The sequence below is a fragment of the Acinonyx jubatus genome, chromosome E2 (genome assembly GCF_027475565.1).
Source record: "Acinonyx jubatus isolate Ajub_Pintada_27869175 chromosome E2, VMU_Ajub_asm_v1.0, whole genome shotgun sequence".
Lineage (NCBI taxonomy): Eukaryota > Metazoa > Chordata > Mammalia > Carnivora > Felidae > Acinonyx > Acinonyx jubatus.
In genome coordinates this window covers 41,500,848-41,512,835 of record NC_069396.1, presented here as the reverse complement: position 1 = coordinate 41,512,835, position 11,988 = coordinate 41,500,848, and the positions used below count along the sequence as shown (strand labels likewise).

Sequence of the window (11,988 nt, the reverse complement as noted above, 5' to 3'; positions counted from 1 at the left end):
TGCCCCTTTCTTGGGGGCTGTGGCTCAAGCAGCTTGCTCCTGTTCCAGAACTTTGCACTGTGGTTCCCTCTGGATCTTTGTTGGGCTGGCCCTTTGCCTCTTTTGGGTCCAGGCCCTACGGCTACCTCCCCAGGGAGGCTCTCCTGAAGCATCCCCTGTCACTGCCCAGGTACACTGCCCTATGCTACATTACGCTCTTCAAAATGGCCCTGCTCTTGGCCTTGCTTGCTTGTTCATCACGCATCTTCCCTGTTAGTTCCACGAGGTGAGAACCTTGCCTGTATCATCCACAACCTGAAGGGGCCTGACTGACAGGTTGGTGGTGGTTTTGACCAGTGTTTGTTGCGTGAGTGAATGGAGAGCCATCCTGAACTCAAATGCCTGAATCTGAGATAGGAATGGCCACGTGTCAGATGTGGGGGCAGGCCTGTTCCAGGCGTGCTGGGGCCTCCTGGAGCCTCCTGGTTCACTCACACCAGACAGGCAGGCTCAGCTGAGTGGGTTAGGGCTAAAGTTAGAATCTGGACCCACACTCTTTGCTCCTGGTGGGATTAGGCTTGGCACCGACTGTCGTCAGCCTGTGCAGAGAGGACCCCTTGTATCTAGTCTCCTGGATTTACTGTGGTCCCATGCTCTGGCAGCTCCTATGTCTGCACCGTTGTCCAGAACATTCTGATGCCTGGAATGTGTCCTGTCTGCCCTGACAATCTTTCCACTCCCCTAAGGTACAAGGCCCACCCTCCCAGCCTCAAAGCCCCCACAGCACACACGACCCCGAGACCACACCCTTAGCCCAGCAGTAATGAGTGCCCATTCCCAGCTTCTAGGCGCTCCCTGGGCTTCTCTTGAGGTTCTCACCACCTTGGACTACTTGAGGGTTGACGAGGGCCTGACCAGAGGTCGGAAAGGTGGGGTTGGGCAAGAGGTCAATGAGATAGGTCAGAGGACAGGGGTCAGCCAGATCTACGGAAGCCCAGAGATGGGAAGGAGTAACTCTGAGCCCAAGAGATAAAGCCTTAGTTAACTGGTTAGTTGGTTAGATAGCAGGTTAGTTAGCTCACTCATTTGTTTGCTCACTCCATTTGTGTGCACACACCATGTTTGAGCTGGGGGCCCCAAGTAGGACTGACCAGGCCCGTCACAGACAGGCTGGGAAAATCACCCTTGGTCCTTACCCAGGAAACATGGATTATTAGCCGACCATGGGTCCCAGACCAAATCAGGCTTGCCACCGGGTTTTGCACAGCCTGAGATAAGGTTGACTTTGACATTTTTTAATGGTTAGAAAAAGTCAAAAGAAGAATCGTATCTCATGACACGTAAAAATGATATGAAATTCATAAATAAAGTTTTATTGGAACACAGCCACACCTGGCCACTTAGGTACTGTCTCGCTGAACCCGCCCTGCAGTGGCAGGTGAACAGCCACAGCAGTGACTGAAAGGCCTGAAGTATTTACCATGTGACCTTTACGGAAAAGGCTCCCTGCTCACCGCCTGAACTCTCACCCACCATCCAACTGGCTGAGGGCAAAGTCGTCTCTGCTCCCAGCGCTCTGTTTCCCACTTTGTGAAGTGGGGTGAACAGCGCTGCCCTCAGAGGATTCCAAGGGTGACAGTCCATCACTGGGTGAGATGGCTGTGCCTTCTCACCCGTCCTTCCTTTGCTCCAGTAAGTAGGAACTGAGCACTTATTCTGTGCCAGGCGTGGGGCTGCCCCAGGATCTGCCCTCAAAGGACACGAACCCAGGGGCATGAGACTGTTTGGGGGTGAAGGGCAGAGTACAGGGAGCCCAGAGGAGGGACAGGAAACTTGGCCTGGAGTGCATGGGAGCTTCCCTGGGAGGAATGAAGCCCCAGCTAAGTTTTTTTTTTAAATTTTTTTTAATGTGTATTTATTTTTGAAGGAGAGAGAGACAGAGTGTGAGTGGGGGAGGGGCAGAGAAGGAGGGAGACACAGAATCCGAGGCGGTTCCAGGCTCTGAGCTGTCAGCACAGAGCCCGATGCGGGACTCGAACTCACAAACCGTGAGATCATGACCTGAGCTGAAGTCAGACGTTTAACCGGCTGAGACACCCAGGCACGCCCCGCCGCCCACACCCCCCCCCAACCCCCACCCCCAGCGAAGTCTTAAAATTTCCATAGAAATTTGCTAGGAAGCCAGGAGCAGGAAAAAGGATTATAGGTAGAGGAAACAGCTTTAACAAAGGTGAGAATGACAGGCCTAGACCCAGTGGAGGTAGTGGGGAGCCAGGAACTCAGGGGCTTTGGGCAATCAGAGGTCACCCCTCATCACCAGCCTGGCTGTGGCTCCAGGCTGGCAAGGGTGCCTGCCAAGGGAAGGATGTCAGGATCTGGCAGGGTGAGATGGGGCACTGAGGGCAGAGGATGGGACAAACCCAGGATCCCACTCCTGGCGCCCTGCCCACAGCCAGCGTGGGGACCACTGCAATTGGAGGAGACCGCCGGTGGGTGAGGTCTGGGGGCTCAGCTCAGCAGGGTGGGGGCTGCTGAGGCTGGGGCCACCTGGTCCTGCCCCCAGCCCAGGGGATTCCAGGGACCAGGCAGGCTGCCACAGGAGGGGAGTTGGCAACAAAGGCCTATTCTTCAGGGTTTAAAAAAGTTTGAAAACCCATCCAACTTTCTTTTGTTAGATGCTCCGGGATGTTTCCCCTTTGGAGGCGCTCGAGATACCTGGCTGATAAAGGGCAGATTCGTGGAGACTTAATTATGGCCCCAAGCCCTCTGTGTAAACAATCGGTGAGTGTTTGTTCTACTGCTGCCCCTCAGTGCTAATGGGGAGCGCAAACCAGGTGCTGAGTAGTGGGACTCGGTGACCCCGGATTCTTGGGTTCCCCTCCCTGTGGGAGGAAGGCAGCCAGGCCCAGAGTTTGGTGTGTGGCTGCCCAGCTCTGGGTCCCCACACCGCAGACTCCTGGCAACATGTTGCTCGCCTGTGAGGGACGATGATGGCCATCTGGCATTAAAGGAGGTGTCTGGCACTTAGAGAATGCTCCGGAAATGCTGGACAGCAGTGCTGGGGAGGCAGCACTGTCCTGACCTTGACCCTGGCCCCCGCCTCTGGGAGGAAGCATACGGATCCTCAGGTTCATCCCGGACCAGCTAGATGAGCAAGGAGGTTGGTGTGAGTGTAGGTTCTCAGCAGCCTTGTTCACATTTGCCCCCATCCGCAGACCCTGGGTGTTCACAAGTACCCAGGCCTGCCTGGGGCTGCTCCTCTGTCCCCGGGGGATCAAAATAGCCGCTTGAGGACTGCCCTGTGGCCCTTCCCTGGCACATCCCTAGCACATCCCTCCCATGGCTCACCTCGTGGCTGCCTCCCAAGCCCTGGGCCCTGTGCAGAACTGGGCCCCACACCCACCTTAGACTCAGACTAAGGAGTCCCCAGGGTCAGGAAAGCTCACTCCCTCATCCTGTCCCCCCCCCCCCACCAGGGTGGGCTCGGTGACTTGGCAGGACAAAGCTCAGCTTCATTTAGGGGATAAGCTCTGCTCAGGGCACCGGTTGGGAGGAAGGAGACGGTGCCCTCTAGACGTGCACAAAGGCGAACTCACCCAGGGAGACTTGCACACTCACACACACGTGCGTATTCCACAGGACCCCCCACACACTCACCAAGGTAGTCACACACAGGGGCACTCTCAGGCCACGCTCCCACCGGAGCTCGGCTCCTGGTGGGGCCACACGTGCACGTGGGTGTGCAGGTGCACTGTGGACCAGTGCGGTGCTGCCCGTGAGTGCCCAGGTCAAGTTCCGGTACACCCGGGAGGAAGCAGGGAGAAGGGAAGGGCATGAGATCCTCTGGGTCCTCTGTCTGAGGCAAGAAGGGGATACAGCAACTGTTCAAGGTCACTCCAGTGGGATCCAGCCCACCTTGGCCTTGAGCAGCACTCACACCAGAGGCTCCATCCATCCAAGGAGCTGGAGAGGCTTGGTCAGAGACCCAGTTCACACCTCCACGGCCCTGCCTCATACAGGGGTGCAGAGCCCCTCTCTCCCTCCCTCTGCAGCTGTCTCGGGCTGGGGTGACCAGCCCCCCTACTGGGCCTCCAACTGAGACCAGCAAGCCATTTTGAACCATGATGAGAAGAGGAAGTTCCTGTGGCCCCAAAACAGAAACAGGAAGCTGGGAGGGGCTATATGGATAGGGAACGGGAAGGGGACACAGGCACCCAGCAGATGTACCCAGAACACCCCAGCCTTCCTGGGCCCGACACGCGCAGCCGTGGCTACGTATCTCCGCCTGACCCTGGCACTGCGGTCCTTGTCTGTGCATAGCCACACCCCCCCGAAGGACACACTCGCTGAGGGTTTCTCAGATGCTGGCTAATTGTCCTCCTGGGTGTGTTCAATTGTCCCAGCTTATCTGGTTCTGTTGAGAGGGCTCCATGCGTCCACTGGAAACTTCCCATTCATCCAGGCATTTGTGTCTGCCCATGCACCTCTCCCTGGCCCCTGAGGGTTGTCATATAGGAAGGACTCCCTACGGGGCTGGCCTGACTCTTCTCCACCCACCATGTCCGCGTGACCACCCGACCACTCCCCTGATGGAGCACGCGACGGCCTGTCTCCCTGGCCGCAAGTCTGGTGACTCCTAGCCCCAGCTTTGTTTTCCCAGCTTCCCTATCGCCAGCCCCACCCTGACTTGGTCACTACACACAGGACGGTCCCAGCCCCCTCGACAGAGCCAGGATGTCGGGGCTCTGTCGCCTACACGCCACTGCCTCCCACTGTGTCCTGGAACAGAAATGTCCCCACCTGGTGCCTTAGTCTCCCCTTCTGCTATGTGGCATGGGAAATGGGGTGTCTGAGAAACATGCAGGGGCCCCGGCCACTGTGCCCCTGAACAGGGGGATGGTGAGTACAGAATCTCACCCCAACCACCAGCAGTGGGGAGCGTCCTGCCCACGCAGGGCCCAGGCTGGGGCGGGGGGTGTGGAAGGCAAGAAAGCCGTGCTCACTCAGGGAGGGCCCGGCATGTTGTTCCTCCCGGGTCCAGAGGCTCCTGCAGGGAGACTCTGGGGTGAGTGGGTGGGGGCTGGAGCCAAGGGGCCAGAGCGGCAGATGTCACCAATTTCAGTTCTGCCCCAGCTGGCCTGAGGGAGCTGGGGACTTCCCAGAGTGGGGAAGGACAATCCGGGGGCCAGGCCGCTTGGAGGCAGGGCCGGGCCTTGAGGACCCCTTCTCTGGCCCAGCTGGGTGCTCTGCAGGGGAGGCATCGGAACCCGTGGCGGGTGGGCCTCTCTCCCTGCACCCCCGTGGTAGGTCCCTCCGGTACCACCGCTCGTCAGCTCCAGCCCAAGAGCATGGCAACAGAAGAATTTCTTGGCCTTTTTGTCCCCGCACATGAAGGCTTTAAGGGTACAGCTGCCCCCGGGGCACCTGAGAAATATTTCCAGGATGAAAGTGGGGGGTGCCGAGTGGATACCTCATCCGATGCCAAAGCACGAGGCAGAAACCACAAGAACCCCCCAAAATGGCTCCATCTTCTAGCTCCTTGAGCTCAACCTCCAAAGAAGGAAAGCGGGGAGTGGGTCGGCAGGCGGGCAAAGCCCCTTGCCTCTGCCCCGGCCCTCCCCTCTGGACCCAGCCAGGCGGGCGGTCAGCACCAGAGCCAGCGGGGAAATGGGCCCCCGGGCGGGGAGAGCATCTGACTGGACCATGTTCTTGGGAGATCAGTTGTGAAACTTGCTTCAAACCCCCAAACCACAAAAACGGCCGATTTTCCCAGCCCTGTTCTCACGTTTCTCAGATCAGCCGAGGACTCTTCAGTATTTCCATCCAAGAGACGCCAGGCCAGCCACCAGCCCCCCGAGGGGGACACGAAAATGGTGCAAGGAGACTTGGGTGCCGTGGAAACCCCTCCCGCGTTCACCCAAAACACGCCGTGCTCACCAATGCGTCTGCAAATGTGGGGTCTGGGAGAAGGGCAAGGCGTGGGCCTGATAAAGAAAACTGGAAATCAGGATAGAGGGACCCAGAAGCTGCTAGGCCTGCCTTGGAAGGAACATTTGAGAGCACCCTTTGCAGGGGAAGACGGTATGTGGCTGGCAGGGGGTGAGAGTCAGTAACTGGGGAAATGCCTTTCAGTTTTAAAAAAGGTCAAAGAGGGGTCCCCTCGTGCCTCCCTGACTCAGTGGACAGAGCACCTGTCTCTGGTTCGCCTCTTTCAGGGCCCGGTGACAACAGAAATGCAAGCTCTCGTCAAGCGAGGACTGATAAGGGGACACTCAGAGATGAGCAGAACCCAGAGGAGGGACTCACCACTTTTCTCAGCTGGGTGGTGATGATGGCCAAAGCCATCTTTGAACAAGAGAAGCTGCTCGTAGGTGCTTTGGATGACAAGCTGCCTCGAAGCTTCAAAGCCCCGTTCCTGCTGTAGGAAATGCAGACCCCTTGGTCTGGCTTCTCCCGGCCAGAAGCCCATCCACCTCCGCCCCCAGCTGGAGACAAGGTGAGGTCCCTGGGTGCGCCGCCTCTGGGCCGGGCTGCCTTCTGTCCTCACCAGCCACTCTGTCTGCGGGCCTGCCCCCTCCATAGCCCGCTGTCCCTCTCCCAGGCCCGGTTCGTCACCCTCACCTGCCACCGTGGCTGCCTGTTTCCAGCTGGAACCTCCCTGAGGCTGGGAGAGACACCCTGACTCACACTAACTTCAGCACTGAATCCAAAAGCAAAACGTTGTGGGAAGAACACCGAGCTTCAACTTCGTGTGCGCTCATCCAATCCTTTCCCTGCGCTATAACTATTCTTTAAAATGCCATCCAAGAGGTGCTTAATGCTGTGCCGCTGTATTAACCACAGTGCTAGCTAATGCTGGCCGGGACACCATGCACTGGGTCTGAAAGCCACTTGTCATGAGTAGTTACACTGCTAGACTTCTGCCAAGGCCCAGAGAATCCTGCCCCCAGGGAGCCTGGGACCCCGGGAAGAGTTCCCTGAAGCCAAGGCCAGGGGCAACAGAGTCCAGGAGGTCTGCACTGACAGGGGGTCCTACCCGAGGGGCAGGGGCAGGGGCACACAGGAGCCGTGTCACAGGGATGCCCACCAGCTGGTGAGATGCGCTGAGCCCCTGGAGGAGAGCAGGCGTGTGTGTGTGCGTCTTTCCGTCTGTGAGTCTGCCTGAGTGTCTGTGTGGGAGTCTCTGTGCATCGTGTGTGGACCGGCTTGTATGTTTCTGTGTGTAGGCCTGAGCGTCCGTGTCTCTGGGTGGGTGTGTTTACACATCCGTCCACACTACCGCCTAGTGGGGCCAGGTCCAAGCCAGATACTGGACAGGTGACAGAGGACTTGGTCTCTGCCTCATTGTTCACAGTCAGGAGGGAGGGGGACAGGAAACAAGGAATCCCAGCTGGAGGAGCTGGTCTCAGTGAGGACAGGGAGACCCATGCCATGAGGGCAGAGCGTGAGGGGCCAGAGCCCCGGAGATAAGGGACCTGATGGGGACCTGCGATGCTCTAAGGAAGCCACACGAAAGCTGAGTGGGCTCGGCTGTGGGCGTGTCAGCTGGTGGAAGGTGGCAGAAAGTTTTCCAGGCAGAGGGAACAGCATGCACAAAAGCCAGGGTGCTGAGGAGTGGTAAGGGGACTGTGGTGACAGCACAATGGCAGCTGAAGCGCGGAGGGGTGGGGGCAGGGGGAGGACAGAGTGGGGGCAAGAGCTAGACACACACGTCTGGAGGCCACAGTGACAACGGCCGACTGATCCTGAGAACCACCAGAGGGCTGGCTTAGGAAACTGGCCGGTCCCGTGGCTGTTTAATAATAGGGCCATTCCACCTGCTAGGAGGAAAGCGGGCAGGGGCGCAAGGGACAAGGCCTGAGCAGCCACCCAGTGAACAGTGACAGCGGCCAGAGCCCCGGGATGGGCTTGCAGAGGCGACGGGAGGGTGAGGTGTAAGGCTTGGTGACGGGTGAGGTGTGCGAAGGTCCAAGAGGCTCCCCTGTGCGTGCCTGCCTGTGAGTGCGTGTGCACACGTGCACAGGTGTGAGTGTGCACACTCCTGCAGCGGGCTAGAGCCCCAGCCCTTTCCCTCTCCCCTCTCCAACCTCATGTCCCCACAGCCTTGCAGCGGACATGACAGTGACGGTAAGAAGGGCTCGGTGTTGCAACTGCATTTCCTCTCGAACCCGGGGCCGCCAGAGATTAGCTGAGAACCCCGTGTGTACCGGGCGATAACACCCCCACTCCCCCGTTTCCTAATCTCTGATTCCTTTCCAACTGATAACAGGATAAGGGCCCATGGGCAGCTAAGAAATGCCCTGGCAGGTCCTGCCAAGCCTGGAGCCGAGCTGCCTACGGGGGGTGGGGGGGGGGGGTGGGGGGGGGCGTCGGGGGCGGGGGGCCCTGGACAACAGACTGAGGAAGATCAGGGACAGGGTGAGTGTGGAGGGAGAGAGGGCAGGGGGAGAGGAGAGACAGGGAGACAGGGAGATAGAGACAGACACAGAAGAGCCAGGGTCAGGGTGGGGTGATGGGAAAGAGAGATAAGGAGGGAGAGAAACACAGAAAGCAACAGGCAGACAGACTGACGGATGTATAAATATATACAGAGTGGGGCTGGGGGTCCCGGGGGCAGGAGGAACTTACTAAAGAGAAAACAGAAGAGACAGTGTGAGAGACAGAGAAAGGGAGAAGAGGTGACCTGAGGTCAAGAGAGATGGGGAGGGTGAAAAGGGGGGGCAAAGATAGAGCAAGGGCGTGGGGGCAGGGCTGACCTGGTCCTCCCAGAGCACAGCACATGAGGGAGACTGAGGCGGAGCACAGCAGGGTGGGGCAGGGTGCTGGTCTTGTGGACTCGACCCTGCCAGGACCTGGGAGGCAGGAGTGGCAGCTCCATCCCCTACACCCCACCACACCCCCACTCTCACCTCCCAGGGAGCCCCGGCTCTCAGACCCTCAGGAGGAGAGGAGGGGCAGCTGGGTCTGTGGGCTGCACGGTCGGGGGGGCTGAGGGAGCCATGCTCCCTGCCCACAGGGCTCAGTCAGGGCCAAAGGGGCCGGGTAGCTCCCACCCCCTGGGTTTATCTATATCCTGATGGGGTCTGGTGGGGCCAGAGTGAGGCTGGAAAGCCAAGGTGGGGCGGGGTGGGACTCAAGCCAGAGGAAGGTGTCAGGGACCAGTGAGCAGGGGGCCGGCAGCCCTCCCTGCTGGGCCTGGAGGGGAGCCAGTCTCCCCCTGTTCCCTTCCCAGGCCAAGCGCTGCTCCAGGCTCAGCACCTGGGCTCCTGCTCTGTGATGCTCAGGAGAGGGAAGATGGGCTCCGGGAACTCTGGAGGCCTGGCCACCTCCCTTGCAACTAGGCCCCTGTTCTAGCCGCCTCCCATTTGTACAAGGGACAGAAAGTACAGATAGCTGCCCATTTGCGGGGCACCGGAGGCACAGTGCAGGTTCCTGGGCTCGGGCGTCCCTTCTGGGAAGAAGGGGGTTCCCCAGAGCAGCCAGGCCAGGCGCTGAGAGCTTCCCAGGAGGGAAGGGGGTCAGGGAACCTTCCCTCAAGTGTCTAGAGATGGGCAGAAAGAATAGGTGCGTGAACAAGACAGGCGGTGTCTAGAGATCAGGAGAGGCAGGGGGCAAATGACCAAGTCCTGGGGGAGCTCCGGGAGGCTCCCAAACAGAGGTCCCGCGGGGCCCATGGTGTTTCAGTAAGTCCCTCCCTCCCCAGGATGCCCAGTCTGGACAAGCGAAGGACAGCAGCAGACTGTGCCCAGCCCGGGGCCTCCTGGCCCAGGCCTGCTGACCAGGCAAGGCTCACCTCGCCTCCTCTTGGGGCAGGGCAGACACCCCTCTGATTTGCCATGCCCGCCCCGATGCCCTGACTGCCGGCGACCACAGGAAGCGCTGCCCCAACTCAGCACTTCCCTTTTCTGAAATCTGCCCCCAGCAGCCTGGTGGCCAGGGAAGGCAGACTTCCCGCTGCCCCCACCCCTACGTTCTTCCCACCAGTCACAAGTGGCTTGTTCCTGAGCTTCCCTGGGCAGAGGTGACCTTCTTGCCTCAACCACAGATCAGTTATTTATCAGAACAGGAAAGATGGCACCAGAGATATGTCCTCACCCACCCCAGGAGGGCCTGGCCTGCTCCAACGACCGCATGCCTGCTCCCCACATCACACAGGGAAGTGTGGCCAGCGCGTGCAGGCTGCACTGGGGAGGGAGCTGAGCAGGAGGCCTCGTGGGCAGGTAGGGCAGAGTGTGTGTGACGCACCCTAGCTCCTGGCCCAGAGGGGGCTCTGTGTGCCAGCCAGGAGCGGTCCGCACATCTGCTCCCATAAGACTCACCCTCCCATAGATGCACTCTCAGCCTGCGGCAGGTCCTGAGGCACCTCTGAACCCTGAGGTGGGAATACCTTGGGGCCAGGGTCTCCGGCTGCTCCCCTCCGTTTTCATCCCTTAGTGAACATAGGGCTCCTGCCCTGAGGATTCAGGACCCACTTGTAAGAAAGGGCAGAAGCAGCTTTCAAAGTTCCTCAGCAGCAGCACTATTGACATTCTAGGCTGAGTCTGTGTGTTGGGGCTGTTCTGTGCCTCTAGAATCTTTAGTGGCAACCCCGGCCTCTCTTCACTAGATGCCAGTAACATTTCCCCACCAGCCGCAACAGTCAAGACCGTCTTCAGATATTGCCAGATATTCCCTGGGAGGACAAAATTGTCTCATGTCAAGAACCACTGAGAAAGGAACAATGGAAGGCTCTGGCTGCCATGGCTAGAAAGTTCAAGGGCTCAACTGGCCTGTTTTACAGTTTTGTGCTAGAAGGTCATGGACTGAAGTGACGATAGCTGGTCAGAGTCTGGGGTTCTTGGAAGTGAGAGGGTGTGTCTGAGGAATCTGTGCTGTAGGGCTCCCTCTGAGGTTCTGGGCATAACTGTGCCACAGAAACCGGGGCCAGAGAGAGGAGCCCCTGGTGAAGCTGAGAGGTTTCACTGAAGAGAAGGTCAAGATGTACTACCGTGGGGTATGAACTGAGTCACCTTAGGACCATGGAGGCACTGAGTTAGGGTCATAGGACACAGAGACTGGGAGAGACCTCAGAATCGGGGCAGGAGACAAGGATAGGATATGTGCCTGGGACTCCCTGCAGTGGTGAGCTGGAACTGAGCCCTTCCATGAAGCTCCAGGCCTGGAAAGACTGTCCCATACAAAGGGGACTTGCAAAGCTGACCCAAGACAGTGCAATGAAGCTTTTCATCCTCTGGAGTGGGAAAAAGTAGCCACCTTGGAGAGAGCAAAACCCTAGCCAGAGCCATGAATAAATGTAGGACTCAAATTATGCAATCCAGGGGTTCTAGAACCCCAAACCTAGAAAATAACACAAAAGCAGATACAGGACCATGAAAGAAACTTACTTCCCACTCACCTGGTATGGGCACTTCCACAGCCCGGGATAATTACCAATAATTACCACAGGGGGAAGAAATGATTGCTAATGAAGATGAGCTCACAATAAAAAGAGGTTATGAATGACCCCCAAAAGCAAGCCACTATGTCAGCAGGAGATCTTAGATTTAGAGGCATTAGAACAACTTGAAAAAGACTACACAATATATATATTTTAAGTTATCAAGGAGATAGAAGAGGGAGTAGAAAACATAATCAAAATATTATCTAAACGTAAAAAACAGATTTCTAAGGAAATAAAATAGTCATTGCCACGTAAAATACTCAGTGGATGGATTCATAGCAAATTAGCTGTGGTGGATGAGAGGATTAAAAAACACATCTAAGAAAAGTTCATGAAATGCAGCACAGAGATATAAAAATAAAAAAATATGAGACTGAAAGTTTCTTGGAGGACAAAGTAAAATGGTCCAAGAAGATTTAACATACATATCATAAGAATTCCACAGGGTGAAAACAGGAAAAAATCAAGATGTAATGATTGAGAAATTTCCAGAACTAAGGAATGAGTCCTCACATTGGGTCCTAAAAATGATAAGTAAAAATTAATTCACACCATAGTAAAACTACAAA

At 57.3% G+C, this 11,988-nt stretch overlaps 1 long non-coding RNA gene across 1 annotated transcript; it reads left to right on the top strand.

The window, feature by feature from the left end:
- The first annotated feature begins 1,444 nt into the window (after positions 1 to 1,444).
- LOC113595355 (uncharacterized) lies at positions 1,445 to 8,308 on the top strand. The gene is made up of 3 exons (XR_003415854.2): positions 1,445 to 1,671; positions 2,655 to 2,760; positions 6,195 to 8,308. It is a non-coding gene; the product is annotated as an uncharacterized LOC113595355 (long non-coding RNA).
- The last annotated feature ends 3,680 nt before the right edge of the window (positions 8,309 to 11,988 follow it).